At 36.1% G+C, this 22,454-nt stretch overlaps 1 protein-coding gene and 1 long non-coding RNA gene across 2 annotated transcripts in view; one reads left to right on the top strand and one right to left on the bottom strand.

Moving 5' to 3' along the window:
• The window catches only part of LOC139969035 (netrin receptor UNC5B-b-like), a 147,968-nt gene that overhangs the window by 91,747 nt on the left and 33,767 nt on the right, over positions 1-22,454 (bottom strand). The window contains exon 2 of the mRNA XM_071973743.1: positions 11,731-11,766. The gene's annotated coding sequence lies outside the window, so the exon portion shown is untranslated. The remainder of the gene's footprint in view (positions 1-11,730; positions 11,767-22,454) is intronic.
• LOC139969030 (uncharacterized) lies at positions 16,775-20,696 on the top strand. The gene is made up of 2 exons (XR_011793625.1): positions 16,775-17,243; positions 18,327-20,696. It is a non-coding gene; the product is annotated as an uncharacterized lncRNA (long non-coding RNA).

The following is a 22,454-nucleotide window of genomic DNA, read 5'->3' as shown; positions in this document are numbered from 1 at the left end:
GGCGTGTGACTCATCCTACCCCTTACACCGACAACTCCATTTTTTGACGTTTCTATTTTCCTCTCTCACTCATGATCTATATACATACTATATATGGTCTATCATAACGCGTGTGTGTGTATGTACGCCTTAAACAATGGTAGAATTGTGCTATGAAACCAACTGTGGCTGGTCTCGAACTCGACCGTGTCGTCGGGGAACATGACGCATTTTGGGAAGAGGGCGACCGCCCCTCCCCCCATTCAGCATATTTTTTTTAATGATATCGCTAGTAATCTCAAAATAGAAAGTGCTTAGATGCAACTAACAAGGCCTGGGAAGTGTCATTTCCAGCGATCTGGGAGGCATTTTTGGCCAAAATTTGCTTGTACGCTTCGCGCCAACCTATGGTGGCGCTACGCTTAGATAATTTGCCTACAGGCTTCGCCCCTCCCTTGGCAAAATTCCTCGCTACGCGCCTGTTCGAATTTGTAAAGCAAACAGCAGATATCACATCATATCAGTGAGCATGAAAATGGTGTTCCAGGGTGAAAAGCCTCAAAACTGTCCGACTTGACTGAAAAAAATAACCAAAAATTTTCGTGCGCTTTGCGCGCGTTCAATGTTAATGTCAATATCATATAAGCAAGCATCGGTTATTATATCGCATGCCATCTTGTACCGCACGGTCCGTTAAAATTGCGCAGTATACCGCGGGATGCTAATGTAAACAACGAAATGTCTTATGTAGATGTAGAAAAAGCATGGAGGTCCAATTATGTCAACAACAAAGAAATGTCTATTACATTAGTAATGGCGAATTAGGGGCTGCCCCCCCCCGCCTCCTACGCCTATGTGTGTATAGTGTTCGGTTTCGGAAATATCTGCTATTTTTTCATTTCCTTCAACCAAGTTTTATAATAGCCGTTATAAGAGGCTTTAATATTTATACACCAATAATTTAACTGTGTCTGATTTTTCGAAAACTTCTGTCCAACATTCTGCGAAAATTTCTGACCAACTTCCCTCTACTCGTGCAGTTTTGACCGGTCTGTTAGGGGTTGAAGGAAGTTCTTCTATATTGGTTGTCCATAGATGAAATTTTGTACAACATTGTCGGTATGTTTTGAAGTGAGTTTATTCACGAGAAATGTGAATTTTCAAATTCTGAACAAATAATGGGGTTAAAACCTTGAAAAGTGGGGCTGACGCGTATTGTGGGCCGCGACGTAGAATCACCTACAAAAGCAATGACCCACAGAAGATGCGATGAGGTCGAACATGATGTGTGCCGGGTTGACAATCTTCAGAAAGGTTATGGATGGAAAAAAAAAACTATGAGGAAATACTTGGTTCTCAGGCAAAAAGTGTACATCTGGTTGGTCATTTCAAGCCCGAGAAGTGCCGTTTCCGGTGATCTGGGTGGTATCAAAACAAGAAATTTTCTTGTACGCTGCGCGCCAACTGATGGTGGCGCTCCGCTTAGATAGTAATTCGCGCCCCCCGGGTTAGAAAATCCTGGATACGCCCCTGTATATATATATATATATATATATATACATATACATATTATATGTATATATATATATATATATATGTATATGTATATGTGTATATATATATATATATATATATATATATATATATATATATATATATATATATATATATATATATTTATATGTGTGTGTGTGTATATACTTTACGGTATATATGTGACTATACGGAGATAATATACTGTAGATGTTCTTATGATAACTCCGGAATGACAAACATGACCGACTCATCGACAACATTTGTCCACTGAGAGGAGCATAAATATAGGTTATGTATATTCTCATGGGTGTCATGCGTTAAGATATGTTAGACGGAATTTTAATAATCCAATCCATTCATTATGAGTTGTAATCAGTGTTATTTCCCGAGGTGACTAATCGAATTTTTCGTTACATTTTTTTTCTGCGTCACAGGATGTTTGTTTAGTATTGGATTAATGATGTTTTCGAAGTATAGGCTCACAGGTGTGTATCATAAATATAAACACGACTTGATAGATACGTTTCCATTTTTTTTTAAGCTTTACTATGATCACTTCCAGTGGAGAAATAGAAATTACTCAAGAATATACCCCCGAAGACGCCCTCACATGAGACGTATTTCAAAATGCAAAACCACAAAGTGTGGGTTTTATGTAAGTGAATGAGTATGCAGAGATCAAGCACCGGTGTCACATGTTGTACAACAGATTGCTTGTAATTATGCAGACATATTTAATAAATTTAGAATAGAACATTGCGTCAAATTTCTATACTTCTGCACTCTATTGCATCAACTATATATAACAATTGCCGTTTCGTAAATAGATTCGGATTTTTTCATTAAATCTTCGAACACGCTCAATTTGGAATCAAATGGCAGTCAAGCTGGTAACATTTGCATATATTATTTATTAACCCTGTTAGTCCAATTAGTTTCATGGACTAGATTTCAACCCTTCCTATCGTGATCGCTGATGACGTTAGATCTTAAAACAATTGATATTTCTGCCATTTGGGGATTATACTTTGATCTATTACTAATGCTATACGTCATTATCGAGCGGACCAGATGAGAACCAGCCATATCAATAAATATTGTCTTATTCATTTCAATGTCAAAAAGTGTTTTAGTTTTAAATGTTTGCAACTATTTTGTTAAGTCTGAGCATGAGCAGAACATATCGGGTATCATGGCACGCAACCCTAATAGCAAACTAATCAGGGTTTTCGCAATACTTTTCAAAATAAAGGCTTTATCTGACAAAGATATATAAGCAAGGTCTTGAGCAAATGACACGGCGCCAATTTATATACCACAGGGACGGTTTTAATGCAATTAGACTCATCATTAGCCTAAAATGCCATTAGCGCTCTGGGCAGGTGTTCATGAAATACGTTTCTTAGCATAAATGGTTTTAGCCAATGGCTCGTTAACTATAACGTCTATTAATTTGCCGTATCTAGGAATACGTTTGGATACGCTAGAGTCATTTCAGCTGCCAATGATATAGTCGTAGCTCAGACTAAGATGAATCATATTTCAACTAAATTATCAGTTTTGTCTTTTCATATCACTTGAAGGATTTCTGGCCTCTTTTCAACCGAATAATGAAATGTGTTACCATATTATGACGATTGGTTGTGAGCTATAACGACGCGAAAGCAAAGCGCCCTCTAAATGCGACTTTTGGCAACAATGTGTAAGGCGAGTAATTAGTGTTGTACACATCCGTTAGTTGTTGGTATAACTTATATGGGCTTTAATGGTTAGAGTTCCTTCATAAAGGAAATCTAATAATGGTAAAGGAAAAGCGCCCTCTACTAGCGGTCTCTGAACAATGTGAATGGAGCAATTAGCGTTTGTATACATGCGTATGCTCAATTAGCATAAATGCATGCGTGAATTAGCAATGAAATTAGCAAACAGATTCTATTGCAGGGATGAATTACGTTAACTGTTCTGCAACTTACCTGAAATCAATTGAGCATGCAATATTGGCATTATTGTTTGTTATTACACTTACTTTTACTGCTATATAGCATTCAGTTTATCAACAGGAAAAAGTAGAATTTGAAACAAGTTAATATTTTTAACAGAAAACTAAAACTAACAATTATCAATTATCAATACACAACATAAGTATGATCATTCAATTATACACTGTGCAGATCAATTGATTGTATGATTCCAATCCAGATATGCTAGTGGATGAGTCATTGTAGGTAGGGTAATCACGTGATTTTAACAATGAATGAGGTCATAGATCCAGTATTTAGCGTCCATATATGTGTGCGCCTTTGATGCTGTTTCCTAAGATTTAGTTTTATTACTAATTCCAAGGGTAAGGCGGCTTGTAGATTTCAAACGATGGTCATCGTAAATGAATGCACCAGCTCATATCATGCCACTGGCGGATCCAAGGGGGGGGGGCCAAGGGGGGCCATGGCCCTCCCCCCAAAGGTGAGCCAAAAAGTGTTTCCGAACATCCACTAAATCATATGATTGGAAAGTAAAAAAAATCGAGAGGAATAGCAGTGGTAGACTAGTCTAAACCTTTTCGTTTTCTGGTTTAAAATTAAATGCAGAGCTCCCAACTGACCCGCAATTCGCGGGAATTAGACCCGCATTCTAACACCCAAACCCGCTGACCCGCACAAGCGTCCGAAAAAACCGCATTGTAATTGTCAAGTATACATAAAAAATTTGCACCAAATTTTGACTTAGCAACCATCATTTCTTTAGCATTTAGCATAATAGAGTTATAAAACCTCCTTTACAGCATCATTTGAACCTCAAATTAGCCTATAATTATTTTCATTGGGGCGAGCAGCGAACATTTTCATGCCACGGGAAAGAATGAATTATCACCTACTATTCAATTTATTGATGTTACACACAAAAAATGCATATTTCTCAGAAAATTGTGGGTGACAAAAGCCTTTCTCAGTGCCACCATTTTACATGTAGGCATCACCAGGATAAAAAAAAATCAAAAGGGGAGGGGACACCCCCTCCCCTTATACCCCTCCCCCAGGACGGCGATTCGTGGCATGGACCAGCATTTGCCTTCTCAAGAGTTGGGAGCTATGTAAATGTATGAGCATGAGGATTTACAGTTTAACACCAGTTTGCAGTTACAGGCTGGTTGTAAGAAATTTATAACCTATGAGAAATAAAATTTCTTGAGAAAGATGATCCCAACTTTGTTTTATAAATATTTTAGAAACTTACACCTGGGAAACATTTTTGTAGAAGTAAATTAACATCACCATTGTACACTTTTGTCGCACCAAATTGCATCTGAGGGCATTCAGCAATAGAAAATTTTCCAAAGAGGAGGGGGTACCCCCTCCCCTGAGACCCCTCCCCCATATCACTCTAATGCCACTTTGGCCCCTCCCAAACAAAGGCCCTGGATCCGCCAGTGTATCATGCCATCTGTTTTTCATGAATTTTAGAGTGTTACGAGGCAGACAAATATCGCGTTCGTTCCTGTCCCCGGTAGCGGACACCTAACGTCCCCATCCGACGAAAGGAAGTGCACCTCAGCATCTGGTCACCTTCTCAAATACTCTAGAAAGGTGAAGGCACCCCATTCAATATCACAGTAGCGCTCAACAACATTGCAAAAGCAAACAACAATTTTGACTCGGTGAATACTATCCGATTCCTGGTGGTGTTTTAATCCGCTTCATTACGTCATCACCTTCATGTTATTCTTATCAACCATAAGTTGGTTTGGTAAATCTCAATATCAGAAGAAAGTAATATCAGTTCTGTACATGTGAGGCAACACCAAAGGTGTTGAGTAACTCGACTACAACGGTAACTAGAACTGCATTTGTCTGCAAATACGCAGTATTGTAGCGCGCGTGAAGTGCTTGCAGTGTTAGGAAGATCTTTAAGGTTGTTTATGGTGTTACTTTTTGGGCGGACAACACACCACGAGTATAGTCATACTGTAGGTACCTACAAAGTGAGGGCGCTTGTGAGTTAAATTGGCTACGCAGCTAGCCTCTGAAACTGCAAATGTACAGAGACTATATGGAACTTGAAGTTTCAACGTCCAGTCATGTAGGTATCGTTCATCAATTGTTCAAAATGTTCATAAAGTTGCCAGTTACTAACATATCTCTATTTAATTGATATAAAGTTAAAATGCGCTTTTATTTGTCGACGAAGCGTTAATCGTTGTGCTAGTTATATTAACGTATTAAATGTAATACAAAACTTTTTTATTGTTCAGTATATAAATCCATTTAAAATAGGATAACGTCGAGACATTGTATGACACTGGTGCGATTCAATCTTTAACGATGTACAATAATCATATGGCCTACATATTAGTGAGCGCTTATGGTGTCGCTTACCATCAACTTCGGTGTGTATGTAGTCTGTGCACATTATGTCTCTCAACCGACCTTCACCTGTTTCATTTACTGACATAGTTCAAAATTTATATTTTAAAATGTTACAATTGCATATCATTTCATGTTTGAGCGATAAGTTGTCTCTTTCACTGTGTCTAATGGCCGGACAAGTAGGCTACTATGGAAAATCAAAGTATGTTTATATAGACTTTACACCCACCCGAGTACACACATGACATGTAAAGTCTGTTCGATGGCGCTGTGCCAGAAATGGTCTTTCGCAGATACAAATTTTCAGCTACTCTTTGGTATCAGAATGGTAACATTACACACACACACACACAAGCGCAAACACACCCATATATTATATACATATATTATATACATACATACACCCATATATTATATATATATATATATATATATAATATATATATATAATATATATATATATATATATATATTGTATAAACTTTGTCGGTTGAACTTAAAGGATGAGTGTATTTTATATTGACATCTAAAGTATATCTAAAGTATATTCATTTTCTTGTTCAGAGTTTATGTATATTGCCTTGCTCTTTGAAGTCTGTTGCATGAATGCTCAGAGCGCGCGAGACTATGACAAGCCACGATTAAACGAGTCGCTAATGTAAACAAGATGCCAACAAGTTTCCATAGTTTGGATATAAACCAGTCTGAAGCTACCGCGCTTGACTTTTATGTAGTAGGTTTTCTCTCTTTATTTCAAACTTAGTTACCTCACATGACAGAAACAGGAGGATTTTAAAAATGCAGGAATTGTAAGCAGGGCGTTGTGAAGTTTATATTCGGTGTACGTCAGCACAGTTTTATCCCTGAGATGCTTTGAACGGCTGTCATGCAGGATAAACATAGGTTCCTCCAAAGATGCACAGATAGGGAAAGACAAGTATGTCGGTGTCTCCATAATGGCTTCTCCCACGTAGAATGTAAAGTGTAACGGAGAAATAGCATCCATGATATATATTTTTTTATATATCATGAAACCTTTGAACAATGTCGCAACTTGCTTATAAATTTATGATTATTAATAAGATGGAGTTGTAAGCTACCACTGCCATTGCAAAAGAGTATAAGCAATTTTTCGTTCCTGTCTCCAAAATAATTTTTTACGACACAAACTCCTGCCTTCAAGTTCTGCACCCTCTACACCCCTTCCGCCTCCTTCTGAACTCTATATGCAAATATAGAATATTTCAAAATGGGATATCACGCATATCTAAACGCCACATTTAAGACGATTTATGGAGAAGAACGAACTGTAGGATCATCCAATAGGGCGTATTGCTGGCTTCTTTACAAACATTTAATTTTAAACCTAGAGTTTTTACTGGACACTTTAAACTTCATCTCTCCGTTTCTCTCGTCAGCCGTTTCGTCTGCCTCTCTCGACTATACCATAATACGTTGCAGAGCGGCGGCATTATGCTCTCATTGGAATGTATTTAATGTATTTTTTATTTTTTTTTATCTCGAGTCGAGGGAAATCAAACCAAATCCTTGTTATGAAAAATGAAGAGACTATTACGTATGGCAGTCTACACTTAATATTTTTAGAATGTCGTTGAAGAGTTCTAAAATCAGAAGAACAATTAATTAGTCTTCGTTTCATGTGGTTCGTTCTATGGTTTTGTTTTGCTACGTCGTAAATCGTAAACCTGTTTTTGGCTTCTCACATATTTATTCATATAAGTAAGAGGTCATTATAAGATTGAATTACGCAAACGTTAGTAATAAAATGAAATAATTACAATATAAGCACAACGTTTACTCTATATTTCGGAGGCTAATGACTTGTGGAGTATACTGATTAACATAGTGTGTTCGCACTTGTACTAGCGACATTGGATCCTGTAGACTAACAATATACGATTACTGTAGGTTTGTGATTAAATGAGTGCTTACCGTCAAGTAAACAGTGAACAGTGTCACGTGTATACGTAACGAACAATTGACGAATGACTTGTTGGTATTGGTTGTATGAAATATCGAAATGTTATAGGTTTGCCACGCCTGTACAATTGTTGTGTTTTGGTTTCATTAAGCAAATTAACCTAAAATTAACCTAAAACAGATTTTAGGTATCACCAGGTTCCTCTTCATCCTCCATGGACGTCGCCAGGATTTCCATTTTTTTTTAGAGATTGGTAGTATTTCGTGACAGGTGGCATAGTTTCTTCACAGACAGATATTGTCAGAATAGTTTATCCTTCATGTCTTTGTACTAGATCAGGGAAGGGTTTGTGTTGGTTGGAATGATATGAATCCGCACACATTATGTAATAAGACATTACGGGATGTATTTGGGATGGTCCCGACCGCACAAGAGAGAGGGGGTGGGGGCGGGAGGATGGGAGGTTATAGGTGCATTACATTATTCAAACATACATATAAAATAGTGCAATATAATGTTCTTGCTCAGTTTAACAATAGGCCTAGATCAACGCAACGCAACATAGGCTACTATACCGAACCTAACCTGGTCTAACCTAACCTAACCTAACAACACACAACCTAACGACCACATATCCAACCTCGCGTCTTTTGCAGATACAATGTAATGTTAACCTATCATAATCAGCTATGATGTACGCGTAACAGTCATACACCGAGAACGTATTTCACATTTTAACTGATGTTGTACTGCCCTGCCCCTAATACTGATACACCAACAACCTTTATTCTTTCCAGTCTTTTCACAATTTTTTTTTAATGTTTTTATTTTTGATAGACACATCTTGTTATAGCTATATCCACCAGTGCATAATTATCATCTCATCTAAATCATAATCTCCTACATTATTCTCTGTTTTACCTGAATTCATATAAACAAAACAATGATTTCATTGATATGGTCACTGGCATTTTCTCTCCTTTTAAGTTTACCAAATATTACTCAATTTCAGATTTGGAATCAGAATTCTGTAAAGCTATGGCACAATATACTTATATGCCCGAGGACGCGACTTTTCTCCATGTGTTTTGCAAGTACAATATTCAATTAAATTTCTAAAGGAGGTGGTCACGAAGTGATGTTCCAACTGGCGTTCCTTGGCCTTGCGGCCACATCACCACATAATGAAGAAAGTAAGCGACTGCTTACAAACCTCGCGACCTTGGTATTGATGTTAACTCAAGGAAGGTTAATTTTCTAACTTTATACGTATAAGACATGCACATATTTTAAAGCAGTTTTTTTCTCGCATTTATCTTGAATTTCTTCGATACTTTATCCCCATATAATAGCGAAATTCTGAAAGTGTCGTATTGTTGTTTGTATATAATATACATATCGTATCATCTCAAGATTGTGTGCATTTCCTACTGCCTTATGTGCAATATCTTGAATCATGTTAGTTATTTAAAGACTGCATATTCATGGTATATCGTCAGAAAATTGCTCGTGTTCGATCAATTGACTGTGATAATTTAAGAGAGGGGATCTTTATGTATATTATTCAATTATCATCCTCGGGCAGTGAATCTGCTAATCTGATTTAACATGTTTTAATTTGATATTAATAACATCCATGAGTCGAAATAACTAATGCTTCAAACAGATGATAAAAGTTTATTACTGAAAATGAGAACTGTTACCTCACTTTCAATGCGTATTGTTTGAAGCAGAAACTCCCAGGTCGGTTAAAATGTGACTTTTTTGACAAAACTAAAATCGAAATGTGTAAAAGAAAAGGCATTTTTGTTCAGTGAAGCGGCTAAGCTATATGAATCCATTGCATTGTCATGCTCTCACATTATGAGAGTGCTTAGAGTGAAGAATTTGGGCAGAATTGTAATAATGATAACTTAAAACATCCAGCCCCCCTCCCCCACCCAAAAAATATATAGCAGAATCAATGAGTGTTAATAATGTTTCTATATGAACTATTCTAGTTTTCAAGATATTCACTGCTTTTAAATATGTTAAGTGAATGCTAACTCGATAATGACGTTGTCTTCATAGTCCTGGCCTGATTGTAATCGTTAATTTAAGTTGACAACTTTGTAAAACAATTTAAACTTGTTTTTATACTTGAGAAGTCTTACGTTTTGTTGTTGAGGATTTTGTCTACATCTGAAATAAGGTTCTATGTACTATGTTCTATGTATACTATGTTCTATGTACTATGTTTTATGTGTACCATATATGTACTGTATGTTCTATGTGTACTATGTTCTATGTAATATGTTTTATGTGTACCATATATGTACTGTATGTTCTATGTGTACTATGTTCTATGTACTATATTTTATGTGTACTATGTTCTATGTACTATGTTCTATGTAGGCTCTATGTACTATGTTCTATGTAGACTAAGAGTAGCTCCACTTTAATCAATGAATCGCTCATGTTTACATGATAATTTACCCAAAGATGAAATTGATGTAGAAATAAAACTGATTTCTAACGGTTTTACAACAGTATCAAAATTAACTGTTTAATTTAACCATATATCTTCGATACAATTAACGACTGGATTCCTACGTCAGCCTTACTCAAACTTTATAGCGTATTAACATCAACAGTGACAAACATGCCCAGTTAAGGTGCATCGGTAAACTAATACCTGTGCTAATTAACTCTGATTTAACATTCACGAGATACCGACCTTATACAGAGGTCAGTTGACATATTGTTGATATTAGCGAGAACAGGATGCCACGATAGACTCTAACAAATGTATTCAAAGTTATCAATTTAGAGATATCAGTCGTAACAGGAAAAAAAAACATGGACGAAGAACAACTGTAGTGTGTTTGCGCAGAAGACAAATATTGAAAGTGACATTTCCCTCTATTTTTTGTTTGTTTGTGGTTTTCTGCATTACTCAACATATCTTCAATCTCACAGGTGTGTAAGTTAGTTTACATAATTAGATATTTCAGGTAAACATCTGTTGATGAATGGGATTGTCCCAAAGGGCTTCCTTAAGCCAATCGAAATCTTCTCTTCAAAGTCAAATGCTTTTATTTTCACTATCTGATTTGCTTCATAACTGATTTTAATATTTTTTCTCTAACCTGATGGTTAACGGCTCTAAACCTTAGTGGTGGGAACTATTACTCTAGATCAGTTGTTTTCCCTATTTTATACAGTTTCTTATAGATATAATTCCTTTTTTACCAAGTTGATTCCATGTTACATGTGTTACATAGTATTTTTAAATACTTACCGGTATATCGTGTGCTTGCCGTTAAATAATCTCGATCATTAATCGATGAAAGTGAGCTACTTTGATGTTCTGTATATTGTTATATTTTATCATATTTATAAATTTCTCTGTAAATTTATACTGGAATAAAGAAAATGAAAAATGAAAATGAAATGTAAATATGTGATCAAACACAAATTATTCCTGTCTGTTTCTTTGTTTATATTGCATATGTTATCTTCAATAACGGTATTAGTGTCGTCTTTGATTATGCAATGGCTATGCATTGCAGACACAGTTTCCGTCAAAGAATCACGCAGTATATCTGTTATTGAGTTTTTTTTAGTCTTGAACTTCTCACGTGTCTTGCAGAACCAAAATGTCGAACGTATATAGTGCAATTTGAAATTTACACCAAAATGAAAGAAGAAAAAACAACATACAAAGATAAAAAAGTCGTGCCTTGACGATGAGGTGTTATATTACAAGCGTATCTAAGTGCACCTTAATACAACAAGCTATTACGATAAGTGTACATATACATATGCTGCAGTCTATACGAGAACATAAACCCCGTATCGACTTCCGTTATAGTAACCAGTATTTAGTAACCTTATAGCAAAATATGAAATCAAAGGTCTAAAACTTACATTTATTTGTTTTCAATTTTTCACTCAGCAGATGCCCTGCAGGATACGAGGAGAGAAGGAAAGAAAAGAAACAAACAGTGAAAGATATGAATCATATATAACAATGGCTAGAAGTAGTCGTGTTGGTTGCTGGTCGATCTACACCCTATTACGTCATCTGACCCGCTTTCATCCAATCGCTTCACTGCGTTTGGTTGTTTTACAGACGAAATCTACCCGGACACAAACTCGTAAATTATGCAAGGTATCTGACAGAATTTTGACGAAAATATGCCATATAAAATTAATTATATTCGGCAATATTTTTAGGAAAAAAATTGTATCGTCAGAAAAAAGATATGCCTTTTCCAATATATATAGCTTGGCTAGTTGGCTGACAGTAATGCGCTTTATAGCATATATACGTTTGGAATAGATCAAAGAAAGGAATAAGCTCTCCCAAACATTAATTAGTAAAACTTCATATCATATATGTATAAATATGGAACTACTATATAGGTTAGATATAGGTTATACCATAATGTATGTTCCACAGAAAATCAGGGCAGAGTGAACTGTCACCATGACCAAGTAATTACTTCGCTTCGGTCCAGTCATATTGCGGCTTAATTGATCGACTGGTGTTATGTCATACCACAGGTATATCAAAGAGACCTTTAATCAATAAACCAAAACACTAATCTCTCTTAAAACCTATATATCTGATATATCCTAAGAAGGAAAGGAACGTCGAGGCAAAAACCTATTTCATATCCCCGCATCAGAACGTAAGATATGTACCCACCAGAAAAGAACGAGAGGCGTAAAACATACCCCTTTAAGAGATTAACATATCGCACATAAGAGCAGAAAAGATGTACCTATCTGAAAGGAAAGCATATCCCTCGATGAAAGTGTAACATATACCCTATAATAACGAAATATATCCCACCAGGAAGGAAATCACGTAAAACATATCCCTTAAAGAGGACATAACATATCCCCCATAGAACGTAAATTAAACGCCCACTAGAAACGAAGGAACGTTAATCCCTCAAAGGAGGCATTATTTACCTAAAAAATTTACCTAAAAAGTACCTAAAATATGTACCCAGCAGAGAGGAATGAACGTAAAAAGTATCCCTCAAAAAAAGTCCAAAGATATCCCCGATCAATCGTAAATAATAAACTAGTAAGAAAAATAAAGGAAATATATCTCTCGAAGACGACGTAACGCATCTTCCATATAAGAACGTTAAATATGTACCCATCTGAAAGGAAAGAACGTTAACCATATCCTTCAAAGAAGGCAAAGCATATCCCTATCAGAAACGTTAAAAATATACCCCAAGAAGGGAAGAGCGTTAAATATCTTTACAAAGTCGAGTCACAATATTTCAACTTTCATAACAAAAATCTGTGTTAGGTTTATAGCCTCACATGAATCAACCTGTACTGATCGAATTGCAATTAGTAACACTGACCGAATACAAAAATATAGGGATTTATGAACTTACCATTAAGTCGTTCGACATGTGGTCCTTTTTCTACTTTTATTTATTTTATTTTGGCAGGAAATATCATGATTATCTGTCACGAACTAACTTGTCTAATTCTGCGTAGGTATACTCAGCTCATGGAATGTCAATGAACTCATGAACACAAAGTTGAAGGAGGTAATTATTCAGAGCGTCCATCAATCATTTTTACGGCAAGAATTTCTCTAAGGTCCTTTCAATCTTTCTTGTGTTGAAGCATTTAAGCAAGCAAAGAATACGACTTATTCTGTGTTTTTTTCTCTTTTGAAGTCATGCAGTAAAAAATTATTGAAAGACAAACAGATGGACAACCGTGCCAGAAATAGTAGGTTTATTACAGTTCAAAATTCTTATTGAAAATGTTTAGTTTACTCGATGTTTCAACGTTTATTGGTTAAACACAGAAACATATACTTTCCACAAATTTTGAAACTAAACTGAAATGTCGAGCCTTATTTCAGGATGTGTATTTTATATCAGTTTGCGATTAGTTGACCATTTTCTATGATTGGCTTCTCTGAGGTAAAAATGATAGATGCTGGCATTGCATGCTAACTTCAACATTAATTACTACTGTCGCTATGTGAGCCGTGTGGTAGGTCAATTGGTCCATAGGTGTCGACAATCATGATAACGTAATTTTATCAAACAGGTGACAAAATACATAGAGCAAGTGCAGATATAGTCAACATAACGTTTAGAGGCCTACATAGGCATACATAAGGTAAAAATAATAACAAACTAATATTTGGAAATATTGTTGAAATCAGGATTCCGAAACATCACTCGACACAACAAAACAAGAAATATGCGTTTCATTTCAGTCAAAACGTAATTGTTTGGCTGTTCTTATACGCTGCACCAAATTGCCATGATATACGGTTATATATAGTTTGAGGTTGTCTGATATAATGTAAGTTAGGTTTTCTGTGTACATGTATGTATAAACTGTTTGTCTGTTCATCAACACGTTCATGTGTGGCGCTCTATCATGTATGATCTACCTGCATGTATGCTTGTACGTCTGTATATTATGTGTGTGTAGGAGTTGCCATGTGGAAGCGTCGTTAATATATTTGTTCAACTCACTTTTGCACTGTGTATTACCTTGTATTTTCTACGCATTAATCAATTAATATAATCGTTATGTTTTCTCCTGTCGCCCTATTGACAGCGACGCCAGGTTATAGGCCGGAAAAGCCAAATTATAATCACATGATAAAGCTATGTATCATTTATGAAGATAAATCTCCATGGCACGTGTTGGAGTTTTTGTGTGTGAAATCTTTACTTGGTAGCTTATTTCTAACCTCGACCTGTTTTCTATTTGAATGCCACCTTAGAAACCACAAAACAACTTATTCTTCTTTTGAAAGAAACCAGTGCATGTTGTTGTCAAGATATATGAGAAGCAAGATTTGTATGATCTGTTTGTATAATACTCACAGAGTGATATATTTTAAGGCCTGCATAATTATTCAGTCATTTACTTGATTGAGATAATATTTGGCGAGTTGGTTTAAATTATAGTGTAAGCTCTAAGACAAGAATTATCAGAGCAGGTCGACAGTGTGAACTGTCGGGCGTAGAGGTGATTGCGCTTGAGTTGTGTCCTTTTAGAATATTCTCTCCTTAAGTTTCAGGAACTCGCTAATCCTTGGTTTGAATAAATAAACAAGAAAAACTTCCCGACTATATTCCAACATAATCCTCTTATCAATATTTCAGTATTTGTGCCATAAAGAGCAGATTAAGGAGAAACACATTTACAAGCCTGTTGTTGGTTACGTTAGAGCTTTCATCATTTTCAACATTTCCAAAGAGAGTGCATATCCTTTTCTAATGTCAAGTGTTCTACTAACATATATAAAGGTCTAAAGCACCGTTTGCGTTGATTTTGCCAACTACTAGTAGGCTAGACCATACTGGATCGTTAGTATACTTCCGATGTGCTCTATACTCTCATTTTGTCAACTACTAGTAGGCTAGACCATATATACTGGATCGTTAGTATACTTCCGATGTGCTCTATACTCTCATTTTGTCTACTACTGGTAGGCTAGACCATATATACTGGATCGTTAGTATACTTCCGATGTGCTCTATACTCTCATTTTGTCTACTACTGGTAGGCTAGAGCATACTGACTCGTTAGTTTACTTCCGATGTACTCCAAACTCTCATTTTGCAAACTACTAGTAGGTTAGAGCATACTGGATCGTTAGTATACTTCCGATGTGCTCTATACTCTCATTTTGTCAACTACTAGTAGGCTAGACCATACTGGATCGTTAGTATACTTCCGATGTGCTCCAAACTCTCATTTTGCAAACTACTAGTAGGTTAGAGCATACTGGATCGTTAGTATACTTCCGATGTGCTCTATACTCTCATTTTGTCAACTACTAGTAGGCTAGACCATACTGGATCGTTAGTATACTTCCGATGTGCTCTATACTCTCATTTTGTCAACTACTAGTAGGCTAGGCCATACTGGATCGTTAGTATACTTCCGATGTGCTCTGTACTCTCATTTTGCAAACTACTGGTAGGCTAGAACGTACTGGATCGTTAGCATACTTCCTATATACTACATACTGTCATTTTGTCAACTACTGGTAGGCTAGACCATACTGGATCGTTAGTATACTTCCGATATGCTCTATATTCTCATTTTGCCTAACCGTATACAGTCCAATACCCCCAACGTAAATCTTTGTGAAGCGATTTCCCCTTGCCGTCATGTTACCTTAAAATTACTGTCGTTTAACTCTTTGCAGTAACCCACGGAGGAGTGAGTAGGGGAGGGAGGATCGGGTGGGGGCATGGGATTGGGTGGGGGAGCTTGGAGACCAGCAATAACGGTTGGTCCTCCAGGAAGGTCGTAACAAGATTTGTATTATGTGACAGATAAGGTAAGGTACTTTAGACATAATTTATTTACTTAGCTATTATATGGAGTAGTCGATGGTGGTAGCCACGTCAATCTTAGTTAGATTGATGGTATAACGCGATGTGTATATTACATATGGATTGCAAGAATTACACAAAAGTTACAACCCAAGCTAGTAAATAAGTTTAAAAACGATGGCTGCAAACTGAAAAATGATTAAGTTGAATAGAATTGGCAAGCAGAGATTACTAAACTCTATTCAAAGAAGACGGTAAACATCATCGATGGCAGAAATCTTGGAACTGCAAATAGCAAAATGGAGATATCATGATGACAAAACATGTCAAGGTTGAAGAAGAAACATGCACTTACTAAAACTCTGTCCATTAATTAACATATGTATAATAACATATACGCCTGTAAGAACGAGCGACTGGAGGTTATATATTAATATATATATATATATATATATATATATATATATTTATATATATATATATATTTATATATATATATATATATATATATATATATATATATATATATATATATATATATATATATATATATAATATATATATATATACTCTCTTAAAATGTTAGACTGAAGAATTCAGTCTTCTTTAAGACTGAAATTTTTTTCAGTGTTATACACTGAGTTTAGACTGAGAAACACTCTACTTAGACTGTATTATCAGTTACACCGTTCAGTCGCTGTTTTGGACTGACTTTATTAACCAATCAGCTAATCACATGTGGCATGTCATCTTACCATTTTCAGTCTCTGTATTCCACTGAAAAATGTATCCAATCAGAGAACAGAAATGCGCCTACGTCATCCGAAAACTTGCAAATACGCTGCACAAAAATAAGTGTGACAACGAGCGCTACAACTTGTGTACATATATACTACTATATTCTTCGCTTAGCCAGGTACTCGCTGTACTGTACGTACGCACGCCGTACACACAGCTAGGCATGAACGAGACAGACGACCGTATGTCTAAGCTAGAGTAAAGGTTATAAATTAGCAATGGCTGAGTCTTTAAGAACTTTTCTTACAAATAAAGGTTTCCACGAAGAAGTGATAACAGTGTTCGAGGGTATGTATGTATGTTTTTTGTTGTTTTCCAATTAATACAGAATAAAAGCTTGGCAGTTCGTAACGTTAGTTATTCTAGGCTTGTGCGCGAGGTAGGCCTAGCTAGGCTGTACTATAGCAAATAGGGCCTAGGCCTAGGCTGTTGTTATAATTGGTGGGGCCTATTAACACGATCGTCGGGCGAATAAGCACGCCGGTCCTGCATATGTACCCCGATCGTCGGGCAAATCAGCCCGCCTGTCCTGCATATGAACCCAATCGTCGGGCGAATAAGCACGCTTGTCAGGACTGCAATATGTACTCGATCGTCCCAAATGAATCTAGGCTAGGTTAACCTCATAACAAATACTTGAACATAATAATGCTCAAGAAATTGCAAAACACAGTACTATTATGCATAGATTGTAAGCACCCTTAATTATTTGAAAAAATGTAGTGACTTCTACAGCCATTACAGCATGAAGCTAACACGATTCTGTTAAACCATTACCATTGTATTTAAATCATGTGGAAACTGGAAAAAAATTGGTATGCTTTTGTTATTTTATTAAACATATAGTGGGCCATCAGTCTTTATTATAAGATTTTACAGTAATATTACCATTCACTAATGTTATGAAATCAGTTTCTTTTACAAGCAGATAGACATATTAGTGAAATCAGTAGGCTAAAATGTAAATCATATTCCTTGTTCACTGGTTTTCTATGCTGATGTAATGGAATCAGGAGATGTCATGAACAATTTATCCTTAAAAAGAGAAATTTCTGAAAACAACTAACAACAAACCTTGCTTGGTAACCATGTACCTGCCAAAATCAACATGATAACCCATAAATGTTAGGTTGAATTTGAATCCACCTTCACATAACACATCTCACCCGCCATGGATGACATATTGCTGCCTATCGTGAATTGATATATCTCCTTTGTACAATGCCAGTCATGTTCTTGTTTCTCCATTCTCTCCTAAATATTATTCTAGTCTAGTCTCTCTACCTCTCAACATATCTTTTTTTAAGAATGTTTTGATTTATACCATATTGCTTGTCCTTTATCACATTTATTTTTATCTTCACCAAACAGGAGGGCACAGATATTGAGAGTGCAGCACAGGGCAGACAAGGACAATATTGACAGCCTTTCATGCTATCTCTCGGACCAGAATTGAACCCCAAACAATTCTTCATTGTGGCAGATAAACTGGCCATTCCAGCTGGGACAGAGGCGTAGAACATACATTTAACATAGACTATGCTCCCCCTCTACAACACTAGTTTTGTGAGTTCCATGCTTCCATGGTGTATGGAATTTTGCAACCAACAGAAGTGAAGTCTCTCGTCCGTATCCATGCCACATCTATAAGGGCAGCCAGCATGGAGTTACTTCAAGGAGTGAATGTTACTTTTTTATTGCTCTGTAGTCCGGAACCACGTGTGTCAGCATGGAGTAGCTTTAAAAGGGTGTGAAGACTCGCGCAAAAAGAACGTCTAATGCCGGTAATCTGACCTAGTTTCGAATGAGGTGTAACAGAAGTGTTAGACACTGCCATCGATCCCAGAAAATACAAACACAGCTTGCTACCGTCGGTAATTAGACACTAGTGTACAGTCAGTACATACAGCTACGGTCAATACCCACATTACAGTGTATGAACGATACAGCGATGAACATCTCAGGTCCAGCTAAAGATATCAAGGTATCACGTTTCATTACTGTCTGTCTTTTTTAGCGACACGAACAAACATCACTTGCAAGCAACAGAAAGTTAACTTTTTCAGATGGCTGCATGCTGTTTGGGACAAATCTTCAATGCCTTTAAGGAGTAACTAACACATACCCTAAAACGTTAAATTGATTACCCGGAGTTTACAAACAGTTTTATATGAATAGGGAGGGCTCCAGAAAAAAATATTTAATTGATTTTTGGTTTTTAAAAATGTTTTTTAATGATACTGATCTAATTATGAATGTAATTAAACAAACACCTAGTTGCCAAAAAAACTTTGTTGTATGATTTTTCGAGCATGTTATTTTAATGTTTACTTTAATGTTCCTACATTTCACTGCACTCACTATGTTGAAGGTTTATTTAATTAAGCAATTAATTAAGCTAATATTATTTATTGTGCACAATATTCCATAATTTGTTCCATGAAAAGCAAGTAACCTGATTATTATAAAGTCAGTAACTGTAGAAAATTCCATTTGAGAATATCCTTTCCTCATTATTCCCCCCCCCCCCCATTTTTTTTAAATTTTAGTGATGTAATGAGTCAAAACTGTTTTCAATTTTTTAGTCGACTCTCGAGTGACATTTCTTTTTCAGCTAGAGGCCGACATTAAAGGATTCACGTGAGATAATTTATAAAACTTTAAAATTTGATTGAAATCCCAATCAAAATCACTATATATGATTACTATCAGAAAGTTAAGAAATAATTGAGGGTGGTATAATAGTCACATGTACTGTTTTTGCATACAAATTTGCTTTATATGAATGCCATATCATGAAATCGTGAATGCAGTATATAATAGTTCATGTTTATCTAATAGCCATTATGAAGTTTGTGCCATTCTGTTAACTGCTTGTAATATGTTGTTTTGTGTGTGCTGGATAATGACTTTCAGCAATCGCCAATCTATATCATTGAAACACAAAGTATTAAATGTTCACCGCACTGATATATAGTTTGACCATTCCTAATATTTTATAAATAACCTGCTGAAAATTTGTCATATGTTTTCCCCATTTTGAAATCATTCTAAGAAAATTGTTGCTACTATACATTAATGATTCACAACTGGAAAAAAGGCAATGTACCAGATCCATTGTACTATGGTCGTGTTTCCATCATATCCCTTTTGTAAAGGCAGGATCGTATAGTTACTATATCCTTTACAGTGGAAAATTTAAAGTTCAGTGAGATCGGGAGATGGGATCAGCTGGGTATATAACCACTCAATTTACAGCTGTGTTGTCAATGAATTCCAGGGTATTACCACCTGGTGGTGACATACAAAGAATTTAAAGTGCTTTCTGTTACAGTGGTGTTGCCAGACATTTGAATCTTGGTTGGTGATATGTCTATTTGTGAATTCCTTCTCGGGGGAGGGGTTCCCCAGGCCACCCATTGGCGACACCACTGATCTGTTCTCAGCTCACCTAATCCTTTCCAAAAAAATTAAAGAACATTTTAGATCCAGGCCCAATTCAAGCAGAAATTTGACAGATTAATATTGAACTGAAAATATGTCACTGTTATGTAAAGTATCTTTATAATTTGAACGTTTGTTGCAAAGATAACATGTTTTGTTGAACATCCCTCAGAATATTGTAGTTTTGATTTCTGTTTTTTTTTTAATATATTAAAAATTATATAAGAATATATAAGTGGGTTAGTGGGAATAAAATTACTGTTCGGTGGATATTGACAATTATATTTCTTGATGGAATACCATTTTTAATGTACTTTGTGTGTGACTGTCACAATGATTTTCTGGTCTTTATAGCCTAACATGATTGGATGTGAAGGTGAAGTCACTCCATGAAGTAGCACCTTTCAGTAAATTCCCCTGCATTAACAGATCATTGAATGTTGTCTTGATGACCTTAACTGCATCTTTATTGAAGAATTCCAGCACTTAGCCAACACGGAGGATCTATAGAAAAGCTTGTTCAATCCAGAATTTGCAATTTATAAAATTGACAGTATAGCTGTGATGTGTAATAATTCAGTCTAAAGGACCGACTGTTCAGTCTGATATCAGTCTTATAGACTGAAAGTATTCAATCTTATTAAGACTGGTGCTGCAATAAATCAGTCTAAACTGCTGACTGTTCAGTCTAAAGTGGTTTGATTTTCAGTCTATTAGACTGAAGAGTATTTAGTCTAATTAAGACTGATCTTCAGTCTTTACATTTCAGACTGGAATTCAGTCTAAGTAGTCTGATCCCTTATCCCATCCATCATTAGACTGAAATTTCAGTCGATTAGACTGAAATTTCAGTCTCTCATTTTAAGAGAGTATATATATATATTTATATATGATGTAAGCTGCCATTGTTTAATACGAGCAGACTGGTTCAATGTGAAGGACCACCGTTCACATGGGATTAACCGTTTGTCGTGGAAGTTGGAATATCTTGCATTCTTAATCCTACTGCTAAACAACAGTTAAACTCACATTGCGTTCACACACGCACACTGATCCTGCGCACACATGCCAATTCGTTTTCTCGTTGTTATGGAAATGATGTCAGAATGTTTTAACAACAACCGTCTCCTTTTAAGTTGAATACACGCAGTGTTATTACCATCACACGTATTGACGCATTCACGTCGCATATATTATCTATTATTATGTACCACAATATAATGCATATACCAGTGTTGTTTTCTTGTTTGGCCTGGGGGTAATTCCCCTTAGATATACGAAGCGGTTGGTGTTCACTTATTCCTGGCGTAGAATCATCTCTCTCTGTGACCTACGAACATCCGAGTCAATATTTACCCACAAGCAAACAAGCGATCAATACGCAAATTGGGCACGAGATAATCAGAACCACGAACAACGCAGCAGTTTTTATTTGACTTCCTTTCCCTGCTCCTTTTTTCCTTTCGTTCCCGTTAAGTGGTTTGTATTATGTCATTGCACGGAAATGTTTCCGTCATAATTCAAGGCAAACAGTACCATATTAATGAAACTAATAGCATTACCTATATGATATACACAATAGTGTATACCATATACATATCTATATTGACGTGGATGACAGGCTCAATCTATACGTAGTATTTTGATCTTCGTATGAATGGGAAAAATGGATTCAAGTTATAGAAATGAAAATGTAGGTTAATTCTTTCGGTTTATTGTGCATATTTCTATGGATTGATACTGATTCGCGGCAGTCCCTTTGAAAAGGAGCCTGCATACGTTTGCGTAGCAAAGGGTTTGTAATCGCAGGTATAAAAGACGTGTCGGAAGTTCTTTACATTTCTGAAGTTGCAACCTTCCCTACCGTCAGTGTGTATGCGTGTCGAAAGTGTCGAAAACGCCTCTGTATTTTAGTAGGGTTATGTATGTAGTGCGGTATACGGCAAATAAAGCTGTTTTATATGTGTTGACATAACTCAGGTTGTTAGCATCAAAAGATGTGAAGCCATAAATTGCGCAATAACGTGAATCCAACTTTCCTATACTTTACTACAT

Source organism: Apostichopus japonicus, chromosome 6 (assembly GCF_037975245.1).
Source record: "Apostichopus japonicus isolate 1M-3 chromosome 6, ASM3797524v1, whole genome shotgun sequence".
NCBI lineage: Eukaryota > Metazoa > Echinodermata > Holothuroidea > Aspidochirotida > Stichopodidae > Apostichopus > Apostichopus japonicus.
Note: the sequence above shows the minus strand (reverse complement) of the source record. Positions and strands in the feature narration are given on the sequence as shown.